Raw genomic sequence first — 13368 nt, 5'->3', positions numbered from 1 at the left:
CGACAGGAAAAAGATGCTGTGATATGCAAATGATTAGCTTTTCAGAGCGTTCACACAAGATTGGCGCTGGTGGCGACACCTACAACGTGCTGACATGAGGAAAGTTTCCAACCGATTTCTCATACACAAACAGCAGTTGACCGGCGTTGCCTGGTGAAACATTGTTGTGATGCCTCGTGTAAGGAGGAGAAATGCGTACCATCACGTTTCTGCCTTTGATAAAGGTCGGATTGTAGCCTATCGCGATTGTGGTTTATCGTATCGCGACATTACTGCTCGCGTTGGTCGAGGTCCAATGACTGTTTGTAGAATATGAAATCGGTGGGTTCAGGAGAGTAATACGGAACGCCGTGCTGGATCCCAACGGCCTCGTATCACTATCAGTCGAGATGACAGGCATCTTATCCGCATGGCTGTAACGGATCGTGCAGCCACGTCTCGATCCATGTGTCAGCAGACGGGGACGTTTGCAAGACAACAACCATCTGCACGAACAGTTCGACGACGTTTGCAGCAGCATGGACTATCGGCTCGGGGACCATGGCTGCGGTTACCCTTGACGCTGCATCACAGACAGGAGCGCCTGCGATGATGTACTCAACGACGAACCTGGGAGCACGAATGGCAAAACGTCATTTTTTCGGATGAATCGAGGTTCTGTTTACAGCATCATGATGGTCGCATCCGTGTTTGACGACATCACGGTGAACGCACATTGGAAGCGTGTATTCGTCATCGCCATACTGGCATATCACACGGCGTGATGGTATGGGGTGCCATTGGTTACACGTCTCGTTCACCTCTTGTTCGCATTGACGGCACTTTGAACAGTGGACGTTACATTTCAGACGTGTTACGACCCGTGGCTCTACCCTTCATTCGATCCCTGCGAAACCCTACATTTCAGCAGGATAATGCACGACCGCATGTTGCAGGTCCTGTACGGACCTTTCTGGATACAGAAAATGTTCGACTGCTGTCCTGGCCAGCACATTCTCCAGATCTCTCACCAATTGAAAACGTCTGGTCAATGGTGGCCGAGCAACTGGCTCGTCACAATACGGCAGTCACTACTCTTGATGAACTGTGGTGTCGTGTTGAAGCTGGATGGGCAGCTGTACCTGTAGACGCCATCCAAGCTCTGTTCGACTCAATGCGCGGGCGTATCACGGCCGTTATTACGGCCAGAGGTGGTTGTTCTGGGTACTGATTTCTCAGGATCTATGCACCCAAATTGTGTGAAAATGTAATCAAATGTCACTTCTAGTATAATATATTTGTGCAATGAATACCCGTTTATCATCTGCATTTCTTGTTGGTGTAGCAATTTTAATGGCCAGTAGTGTATTTTAGTACACTGCCAGCCGTCTGGTCATTGGCGGCCGCAGTGGGAGGCTCTGCTGCACTGCCTCGTGACCGTCAACGTGTTAAAGAGCCGGGCCCAGCCACGCCTATGACACGGTGGCTCTGGCTGCGTGATTCAGTTTGCCCTCGTTTGTACCGAGCGAGGTGGCGCAGTGGTGGTTAGCACAATGGACTCGCATTCGGGAGCACGACAGTCAAACCCTCGTCCGGCTATCCCGATTTACGTTTTCCGTGGTTTCCCTAAATCACTTCAGGCAAATGCTGGGATGGTTCCTTTGAAAGGGCACGACCGACTTCCTTCCCTAAACCGATCGGATCGATGACCTCGCTGTTTGGTCCCCTCCCCCGAACCAACCAACCTACCAACCCTCGTTTACTGGTCTTGTCAGCATTCCTTAGCTTACTCTGGTGGTTCAGTAATTATTCTGGGTCGCCGAGCATGGGTATTTCTACAACACTCGACTACTGCAGTGGTGCTCTGATGCTTCGAGTTACGGTGTGTTACTTCATACTGCCCTGTTATGCCGTAATGCGGCGTTTGCTCTTTTGTTACCCTTACTCGGAGGTTGTCTAGTAATGTCCGCCCAGTGCTCTGTCTTCCGCCACGCTCTGTGGACGTTCCAGGTGGCACACTGCCCCAAGCTGCCTTCCTCAACTCTGAGGTCGCCAGGCAGATCTTTTAAAAGTTTAGGTATGTTCACCAAAATTATTCTGCTGCGCAACAATTGGTTAACTTTCTTTGTTAGCTAACAATGCAGTGTCCTCAACATACTCGGGATATTAATCCCATTTTACACGAGTTACTTCCTGTTCAAAATTGAGTATTCATTCCAGGCTATAAACCAGCTGTCAGTCACATAACGAATGAGCCAGTGACGTCAGTGATCAATTCATTACGCCCAATGTAGAGTTCTAAAATGGTAGTGTGCTGAAGACAGCATTTGGGCAGAAACAGGGTACGTCGGCGGTATTGTCTGCTCACGATGGAAGTTAAATCTATACTAACTTCGCTCACTTGTGTTATAATAATAGATTTCAAGATTCTGTAGCTTCTGAATCCTTATTTTGTCGTTTGCTTTGTTTTCGTGACACACTGCAAAGGTTGCATGAGAACTTTATACTTTTCCTTCGAGTGTTGCCCCACAGGTACCAAATATTTGAAAACGGGAAGTTATTATATTTTACAATACTTGCACAAAAAGAAGGCTACGTGTGTAAATATGAACATAAACCAGTCATTTTTGGGGGGGGGGGGGGGGGGGATTAGGGATTGGGTTGTTTGGGGGAGGAGACCAGACATCGAGGTCATGGGTCTCATCGGATTAGGGAAGGAAGTCGGCCGTGCGCTATCAAAGGAACCATCCCGGCATTTGCCTGGAGCGATTTAGGGAAATCACGGGAAACGTAAATCAGGATGGCCGGACGCGCGATTGAACTGTCGTCCTCCCGAACGCGAGTCCAGTGTGCCAACTTCTGCGCCGCCTCGCTCGGTTCATTTTTTTTTTTTTATTGTAAACTGGTTCAACAGGGAAAAAGTCTATTTTACGCAAGGAGAAAAATTTTTAGATAACTGTTTGAAATAAAATAAAAAATAAAGTAAAAAGCCACTGTATACTGTCTTCTAAATATTGTTTGTGTGTTTGTAAGTATGTATTTTCTGAAGTAAATAAATGCTGATGTTCTGTAATGTTCAGACAACTCGTTTCCTTTCTGTTCTCCGCAGAATGGAATATTTACCATACGACCTTTGTCAAGACCATCCATTATTGATTTTGTTTTGGTCGTTAACATACGACATTATTACCAATAAGTTCAATATCAGGGCACACTCTGCTGAAGACTGAAATACTCATTGTGGTATTATTTCTGGAAATTTGTGGTAAGATCCTATGGGACCAAACTGCTGAGGTCATCGGTCCCTAGGCTTACACACTACTTAATCTAACTTAAACTAACTTACGCTAAGGACAACACACACACACATTCCCGAGGGAGGACTCGAACATCCGACGGTGGTGATTGGGTGAGGGGGGGGGGGGGAGGAGGGGGCGGGAGGATGCTGCGCGAACCGTGGTAAGGCGCCTGAGACCGCGCGGCTGTGCTATTATTGCTAGTATATATTACTGTTTGCATATATCGAGTTTACCTAAGAAAGGTGGCCCCCGCAAACTCACTTTTACCGATCGGGTGCCAAACTGCACACCAAACAGCACTCAAGACACACACAGACACACACACACACACACGCGCGCGCGCGCGCGCGCGCAAACAGTTTTGGCGCCGATGAGTAAACACGAACAGTCATTAGCGACAGACGATACACAGTACAGGAATAATACACCAGGGGCGCTGTAATACACCCACTAGGCATGAATACTAGTTTGAGACAAGAAAGTCACTCGTTTAAAGCCCATTTTACACGACCGACTTTCTGATCAAAATCGCCCTTTGTGCCTGCGTGTAAAGCAGCAGCCAACCACGTCGCGTGTGTGTCTATGACTTCAAATGATTACCTACCTGCAAAGGAAAACTAAAACAACCAGAAGGAATTATATAAAATATATATGTTCAATAAACTAGATAAAAATTCAGTAGTGTCATATCTCAATGAGGAACATGGACATTTCAGCACAGGCCAGGAGCATTTAGGGGAACTATTGCTCAAGTTTAAAAGATTAGTTGACCACCCACTACATAGATATGTACCCAGTCCATAATGGGAGGGAACCTCCGTTGTATACAGTCACTGTAAATAAACTTTTAAAGAAACAGAGATTACTGCGTAATAGTTGTAAAACAAAGCGTAGGGCTATAGATAGAGAAATGCTGACTGAAACGCGTTTCGCTGTTGAGAGAGCAATGCTGTATGCCTTCAATGACTGCAGCAGCAGAATATTGTCAAGTGATCCCTCACAGAATCCAAAGAGCTTCTGGTCGCATTTGAAGGCTGTTAGTGGCACCAAAGTTGCTTTCCAGTCCCTAACGAAGGAGGCAGAAACTGAAACTGAGGGTAGCAAACCAAAATCTGAAATACTTACTCCGTTCACAAACATTCCTTTGCAAAGGAAAACACAGCAGAACTGCCCCAGTTTAATTCTCATACCACTGAAAAGATGAATGAAATAAGTACTAGTGTGAGTGGTGTTGAGAAATAGCCGAAATCATTAAAACTGAATAAAGCTTATAGGCCCGATGGAATCCTTATCACATTCTATACTGAATTTGCAGCTGAGTTAGCCCCTCTTCTAACTATATTCTATTGTAGATCTCTTGAACAAGTTTTTTGGAAAACAAGTTTTCCCAGTTTTTTGGAAAAATCCACAGGTCACTCCCATCTACGAGAAGGGCGGCAGATGTGATTGACAAATCTACTGTCCATTATCCTTGACATCGATTTGTTGTTGAATCTTAGAACATATTCTGAGCTCAAACATAATGAGGTGTCTTGAACAGAACGACTTCCTCAGTGCCAACCAGCATGGATTCTGAAATGATCAATCATATGAAACCCCCAACTCGCACTTTTCTCACATGATTACTGAAAGCCTTGGATCAAGGCAGTACAGTAGTTGCAGTATTTCTTGATTACCGGAAAGCATTTGGATCAGTACCACACCTACGCTTATTGTCAAAAGTACGATTATATGGGGTATCAAATGAAATTTGTAACAGGATTGAAGACTGGGTCCCGAGTTCGAGTCTCGGTCTGGCACACAGTTTTAATCTGCCAGGAAGTTTCAGGATTGAGGACTTTTTGTTAGGAAGAACGCAGCATGTTATCTAGGATGGTGATTCATGAAGTGTGTTGGGACCCTTGCTGTTTATGTTGTATTTTAACGACCGTGCAGACAATATTAACAGTAAAATCAGGCTTTTTGTAGATGATGCACTTATCTATAGCGAAGCACTTTCTGAAAGAAGCTGCATAAATATTCAGTCAGATCTAGATAAGATTTGAGAGTGGTGCAGAAATTGGCAGCTTGCTCTTAGTGTTAAGAAATGTAAAACTGTGCACTTCACAAGATAAAAAAATGTAGAATCTTATTAATATAATATTAATAAGTCACTGGTGGAATCAGCCAACTCATACAAATACCTCAATGTAACATTTTGCTGCAATATGAAATGGAATAATCACATATGTTCAGCTGCGGGTAAAGCATATGGTAGACTTGGGATTCTTGATGGAATATTGGGGAAGTGAAATCAATCTACAAAGAAGATTGCTTACAAATCACTTGTGCGACCCATCCTACAATATTGCTCAAGTGTGTGGGATATTGAACGTATGCAGGGATGGGCAGCACGAATGGTTACAGGTTTGTTTAATCCGTTGGAGTGTGTCACAGGGATTCTGAAGGAACTGAACTGGCAGACTCTTGAAGACAGACATAAAATAACCAGAGAAAGTCTGTTAACAAAGTTTCAAGAACCGGCTTTAAATGATGACTCTAGCAATATATTACAATCTCCTACATATGACTCACATAGGATCGTGAGGATAAGATTAATTACTGCACGAACAGAGGCATTCAAACAATCATTCTTCCCACACGTCATATGTGAATGGAACTGGAAGAAACTGATACTATGGGACGTACCCTCTGTCATGCACCTCACGGTGATTTGCAAAGTATATATGTAGATGTAGATATAGACTGTGCCGAGTGGGGGGGGGGGGGGGTTCTAAATTTCCGAGTACACTGCGCACTGCTTATGCGGAGAAACAAGGGACTGTGGCAGCGTCTGCTACTTCCAAATTTAACCTATTCTGGCCGAGTCCACTTCTATTATAGAAATGGATTTTGTGATTTCGTGCCTTCTTAATCTATATTGCGTTGTTTAGTTTGTTTTCGTAACACACTGAAAAGATTGCACGAGATCCTAGTATTTTTTCTAGTAGTACTTTCATACAAGACATACGTAATATCTGAAAGTAAGAAGGTATCCTTTTTTTACAGAGTAAAAAAGTCTAAGCATAAATAAGAATGTATATACGAAAGGTGTTCTAGTGAAAAATTCAGAGTCCGCCAGAAATATGTATATAATCTTCGTCAGGCTCTATCGAGATATCGATATTGTCGATCGATTTGAGTTATGAGTGTGTTGTAGCATGGTCTTTGGCTCAACAGATGTTAGTACTTTCATCTCAGTATTGAGAAAACAAAATGGCAGAAGTACGCTCGACATTCTAGCAACGAAAATGTATTGTGAAGTGGTTTTTCAAGTTTGATAATGCCGTTGAAATGCAATCTCAGTGGAGGCGAGAGTCTGAAGCAGAACCGCCAACCAAAAAAAAAAAAAAAAAAATGTTCAAATGTGTGTGAAATCTTATGGGACTTAACTGCTAAGGTCATCAGTCCCTAAGCTTACACACTACTTAACCTAAATTATCCTACGGACAAACACACACACCCATGCCCGAGGGAGGTCTCGAACCTCCGCCGGGACCAGCCGCACAGGAACCGCCAACCCGCCAAGCAATTAAATGCACCATTGACAAGTTAGAATTGCATGGAATGATTTGTGATATTCACAGAGGAAGATCAGGAAGACAGCGTACATCTACAGGTCCTGCTTCGTCGGCTCTCTTGTTGGAAACGTTTGTTAATTCTCCACAAAAGTCTGCTACGCAATGTGCACGTGAAGTGGGAGTTAGCAGCACAAGTATACAAAGAGTTCTGAAAGTTCCAAAGTAGAAAGTTTACATTCCATGATTAGTGCACGCGATTAATGATGACGATCCTGATGGCCGAATGCAATTTTGCGAATGGTATCAGCAAATGGTAACTGATGATGAACAATTTGTCACGAAGGTAGTGTGGAGTGTCAAGGCACGATTTAAACTTAATGGAAACGTGAATCGGCATAACAGTGTGTACTGGGCACAGGAAAATCCGCATGTTTATGTGGATAAAGTGTTCAATCTACCATGGGTTCATGTGTGGTGTGGACTATCATCTAGGGGCTTAGTAAGACACTTTTTCTTCGATGCTACTGTCACTGGAGAAGTGTACCTGGAAATGTTATGCCCATCGATTTTGCCAGGTATACATGCGCTTTATGTGGATAAGGAAGAGGTCTACAGGACGGGACGCCACCACACTACCACCTAGCCGTACGAGCTTTCCTGGATGGCAATTTTCCAGGGCATTTGATTGGACGAAGAGGGCCCATTGAGTCCCCTCCACGGTCGCTAGATCTAACACCTATGGGCTTTTACTTGTGGAGAAACTGTGAAAGTCTATCGACGTAAGCCACGCACGATGGAGGAACTTCGCCAGGAGATTACAGCAACATGTGCAGCGATCTCCACTGTAACACTGACTGACAGTTGCGGCGACCGCTCGTCGTTCTGTTATGTTTTGTGTATAGCCGCCAACGGCGAGCATTTTGAACATTTAAAGTAATCATGTGCTAAACTGAAGGTTGTACAACATGTGTGATCAATTATTAAATGGAAAATAAACATACAGGGCTATTACAAATGATTGAAGCGATTTCATAAATTCACTGTAGCTCCATTCATTGACATATGGTCACGACACACTACAGATACGTAGAAAAACTCATAAAGTTTTGTTCGGCTGAAGCCGCACTTCAGGTTTCTGCCGCCAGAGCGCTCGAGAGCACAGTGAGACAAAATGGCGACAGGAGCCGAGAAAGCGTATGTCGTGCTTCAAATGCACTCACATCAGTCAGTCATAATAGTGCAACGACACTTCAGGACGAGGTTCAACAAAGATCCACCAACTCCAGTCGGCGATGGTATGCGCAGTTTAAAGCTTCTGGATGCCTCTGTAAGGGGAAATCAACGGGTCGGCCTGCAGTGAGCGAAGAAACGGTTGAACGCGTGCGGGCAAGTTTCACGCGTAGCCCGCGGAAGTCGACGAATAAAGCAAGCAGGGAGCTAAACGTACCACAGCCGACGGTTTGGAAAATCTTACGGAAATGGCTAAAGCAGAAGCCTTACCGTTTACAATTGCTACAAGCCCTGACACCCGATGACAAAGTCAAACGCTTCGAATTTTCGGCGCGGTTGCAACAGCTCATGGAAGAGGATGCGTTCAGTGCGAAACTTCTTTTCAGTGATGAAGCAACATTTTTTCTTAATGGTGAAGTGAACAGACACAATGTGCGAATCTGGGCGGTAGAGAATCCTCACGCATTCGTGCAGCAAATTCGCAATTCACCAAAAGTTAACGTGTTTTGTGCAATCTCACGGTTTAAAGTTTACGGCCCCTTTTTCTTCTGCGAAAAAAACGTTACAGGACACGTGTATCTGGACATGCTGGAAAATTGGCTCATGCCACAACTGGAGACCGACAGCGCCGACTTCATCTTTCAACAGGATGGTGCTCCACCGCACTTCCATCATGATGTTCGGCATTTCTTAAACAGGAGACTGGAAAGCCGATGGATCGGTCGTGGTGGAGATCATGATCAGCAATTCATGTCATGGTCTCCACGCTCTCCCGACTTAACCCCATGCGATTTCTTTCTGTGGGGTTATGTGAAAGATTCAGTGTTTAAACCTCCTCTACCAAGAAACGTGCCAGAACTGCGAGCTCACATCAACGATGCTTTCGAACTCATTGATGGGGACATGCTGCGCCGAATGTGGGAGGAACTTGATTATCTGCTTGATGTCTGCCGAATCACTAAAGGGGCACATATCGAACATTTGTGAATGCCTAAAAAAACTTTTTGAGGTTTTGTATGTGTGTGCAAAGCATTGTGAAAATATCTCAAATAATAAAGTTATTGTAGAGCTGTGAAATCGCTTCAATCATTTGTAATAACCCTGTATAAGTAATACTTTTCGTTCCTTAAAGTGTGTATACATTTTTCTGGCGGACTCTGTATTTCAACAGTAAAATGTAAGAATTATTGAGCGAGAAAAATAATTTTGGCGATATTTGGCACTTATCAAGAAAACAATATGCAAAGGATAAAGCAAAAAGCCTCTATTTACTGCGTTCCAGATTTTTTCGTATGTTTGCAAGTACACACACTGACTATAACACGCCCGGGAGCACGAATGGGTGGTGGTGGGGGGGGGGGGGGTACTGTAAACTGACTTCTCGTTTCGTGACCGTGCGCCCTGCCCACACCACGTACCTGGTAATACCGCGGCGGTCGTACTGTTCTGCTCCACACTGCTGTTGGCTTGCCTGAAATTATCTATCGAAATATGCAAGCTGGTTTAGCGGAGCCACTCAACGTTAAAACACAACACTGTCCTATGTCTGGTATGAACATCTATATTCTGAGACGATGTGGAAACCACAGGTTGCACTGTTTACACTCTAAATCGTAAATGTTTATTCCAATTTTTAATCTTGATGATTAACAGTCCAAAATATAATTCAGACGAGCGTACGCGTAATCGACACGACGCGGGTGATTGTTGATGATGCGGAAGCCGAATGATCGAACGAAAGTTCTTACGCTCGTCACACATACAGCTATCTGGTACCAGTCCTCCTTGACACTAGTAATGATATAAGACTGTTGGTAAAGTTAGTTTCTCAGTTCTCACTTGTACGAGCGTGCGCGTAACCGTCGCGGCGCGGCTGATTGTTGATCATGCGGAAACGCGATGATCGAGCGCGCGCGTCCTCACGCTCGCAACAAGACACTTGACTGCACTCTTTCATGGTAACTAATTTCTCCTGATTCACATCAGTTCATTGTGGGAGACCGAAAACGGCGCGGATGATTGATACTGTGCGACACGCAACAGGCGGATACGCAAATGCGTTATCGGCGGCACTGCACATTTTTAATTACATCTTGACGCACTTTACTCTGAATTACTTCCATATTTAATCACTTTACTGTAATAGCACTTGTAGCAACACTTCAACCTGAATTCTAACAATGCTTCTTGCATGCAAAGCTACACACTACACAACATAACCGTTTCGTGTCCCGTGCTCCACTCACTCCAGAAGCGGCTGCCCACAAAGATACTCCACAACTAAGCCAGCGATATGCAATACACTTACATGACGAAAAAAAAATCGCAACATCAAGAAGGAGTTGTGCAACATAAATGAAATTTGGTAGGCGTTTTTCCATATCTGAAAGATGATGTCTATTGAAATGTCGCACCAGTCGCGTAAGTATGGCTTTAAATTGATTGATTGATTGATTTCTTTATTAATCCATGTAACAATTTACATTGTGTGGATTTCGTCAGCAAAATCATATACAATGCAATATACCTACAATTATACACATAAAATTTGTATTTACACACATTTTTGAGGTATCTTAAATTAGTTTTATATCCTTGTGTAATTTGTAATTTTCTTATAGTACTGTACAATTTTTGATTTCATATTATAATTATTTCCTCATGTATTACAATGCAGGCTACTTTAATTACACTACATGTTTTAATTCAGATAGTCCATTACTGCGTAATAACTTTTATTTAATAAAAAAAATTTTAGTTTTGTTTTGAACTGTCCGATTGTGTCAATATCTTTTATTTTTTGGGGTAATTTATTATAAAATTTAACAGCATTGTACAACAAGCTCTGCTGAGTTTTAACTTTATTTTTCCTCTCTAGATGCAGATTGTATTGGTTTCTAGTTTCATACCTGTGTACTAAAGAATTTTTAATATAGCAGTCAATATTTTTTTTTACATACATAACACTTTGAAAAATGTATTCACAGGGGACAGTTAGGATGTCCAGCTTTTGGAAATGTTCAAGGCAGTGAGCCCTACTGCCACTCTTGGTTATTTATACGAATTGCCCTTTTCTGTAATTTGAAAACTATTTGAATATTTTTACTGTTGACTCCCCAAAATATTATTCCGTAGGTAATAACAGAGTGGATATAAGAAAAATATACAGATCTGACACATGTAGTATCACAAACTGCAGTCAGAATTCTCAGAGCATAGCATGCTGTAGCGATTCTGTTACTAAGTATTTTAATATGTTCTTCCCACTTTAACTGACTGTCAACATGCATACCAAGAAATTTTGTGTAGTTTACACATTCTATAGTTTCATTGTTTAACTTAAAGTTGTTATAGTGTGGTTTTTTGCAGACATAGAAGTTAACAGCATTTGTTTTTTTTAAGATTTAGTGTTAGTTTATTATTGGATGCCCACTCACGTACACTGTTTAGTGTTTGTTTGGCTTTTTCTTTTAGTGCATCTGGTGATTTGTCACTGATTAGAACATTTGAGTCATCTGCAAACAATATTGTTTGTCCATGCTTGATGCGTTAGTAGCCTTTCAGATTCGACGTGGTGAATTTATGTTAGTCAATAATGCCTTTAAGCCGACAAATAAGCCATTATCAGCTGCTCACCGAGTTTGAACGAGGTGTGTAATAGGGCTACGAGAAACTGGATGTTCCTTCTGCAGAAAGACTTGGCAAGAATGTGATCACTATACGTGATTTGCTGGCAGCGGTGGTCACGGGAATGTACGGTCGCAACAATACCAGGCTCCGGATAGCCATATGACACTACCGAGAGGAAAGAGCATCGTGTTCGGCATATGGCTCTGGCACATCATATTGTATCCGCACAGCAATTTGAGCAGCAGTTGGCGTCACAGCAACACAACGAACAATCACAAATCGGTTACTTCAAGGACAGTTCCGAGCCAGCCACATTCCACTGACCCCAAATCACTGCCTTTTGCGAGAGCTCATTGGAGGGCAGCGTGGAGGTCTGTTGCGATTTCTGACGAAAGATGGTTCTGCCTCGGTGCCAATGATGGCAGTGTGTTGATTAGGAGGAGGTCAGTTAGGGCCTGCAACAAAAAAGCGTCCGTGCTTGATGCACTGCACCTACACCAGGAGTTATGGTCTGGAGAGCGGTTTCGTATCACTGCGGGAGCACTCTCGTGGTTATCCCAAAATCGTTATTGCAAAACTGTACGTCAGTCTGGTGATTCGACCTCCTTTGCTGCCACTCGTGAACAGCATTCGTGGGTATGTTTTCCAACAGGATAACGCTTGCCCGCATACCGCTGTTGTAACCCAACATGCTGTACAGATTGTCGACATGTTGCCTTGGCCTGCTCGGTCACCAGATCTGTCTCCATTCGAGCTCATATGGGACATCATCGGACAACTTCTGCGTCGTCCACAAACACCATTAACCGTCCCTTTATTGGCCGAGCAACTGCAACAGGCATGGAATTCCGTCCCACAAACCGACATCCGGCACCTGCACAATACAATTCATGCACGTTTACACGCCTGCACTCAACGTTCTGGCGGTTACACCGGTTATTAATGCGCTTACATTAACTAGCGATCTTTCAACGTATAATATTTCTGATTTAGTCAGCCATCATATTAGGCTCCAAGAAGCTGTTCGCAGAGCAGTGGAGATGCAAGAAGTATATAGATGACGAAATGTGGTGTGAGGTACCTGTGACAGATGTTAGATTCGGTACCATTCCCGTGTGAAAGACCGCTTGCTTAATGCTACTGCTCAGTGATTGGCTGCTGTGTTCGGAGCAAGGGCGCCAAAACGTTAAAGTATAGTTATTATTATTGGTTAAACTACTCATTGGAATGACTTCACTTTTTAATATAAATATCTCTCAACAGCTGACTATCAATCAGTCATTTTAGAATTATCAAAAACAGTTTAAATCAAAAACAAAAGACTGACGAAATTGCAGACGAAGCACTTCGGAAGCGTTGGGGTCACGCCTTTTCTGGTATGGCGCGCGAAGTGTTTCGGGCTGTTCGTCATTCTGGATTAGGCAGTCGAGAAGAACAGACATGTTGTCTGTCGTAGGGTGTGTTTCCAATTTTTATTTAAGTTCCTGTTCGTCACTCTGGATTAGGCAGTTGAGATGTACAGTCATGTTGTCTGTGGCAGGATGTGTTTGCCAGTATTCAGTATTAAAAGATTCACTTTGGTAGTCATGAGGCACAGACACGTGCCACAAATAGTGTAGAGATACATTTTCGTAAACATTGTGTTTGATCATGTACTGTGCTCTATCAGT

Source organism: Schistocerca nitens, chromosome 8 (assembly GCF_023898315.1).
Source record: "Schistocerca nitens isolate TAMUIC-IGC-003100 chromosome 8, iqSchNite1.1, whole genome shotgun sequence".
NCBI classification, from domain to species: Eukaryota; Metazoa; Arthropoda; class Insecta; order Orthoptera; family Acrididae; genus Schistocerca; species Schistocerca nitens.
This window is presented reverse-complemented; position numbering follows the sequence as displayed.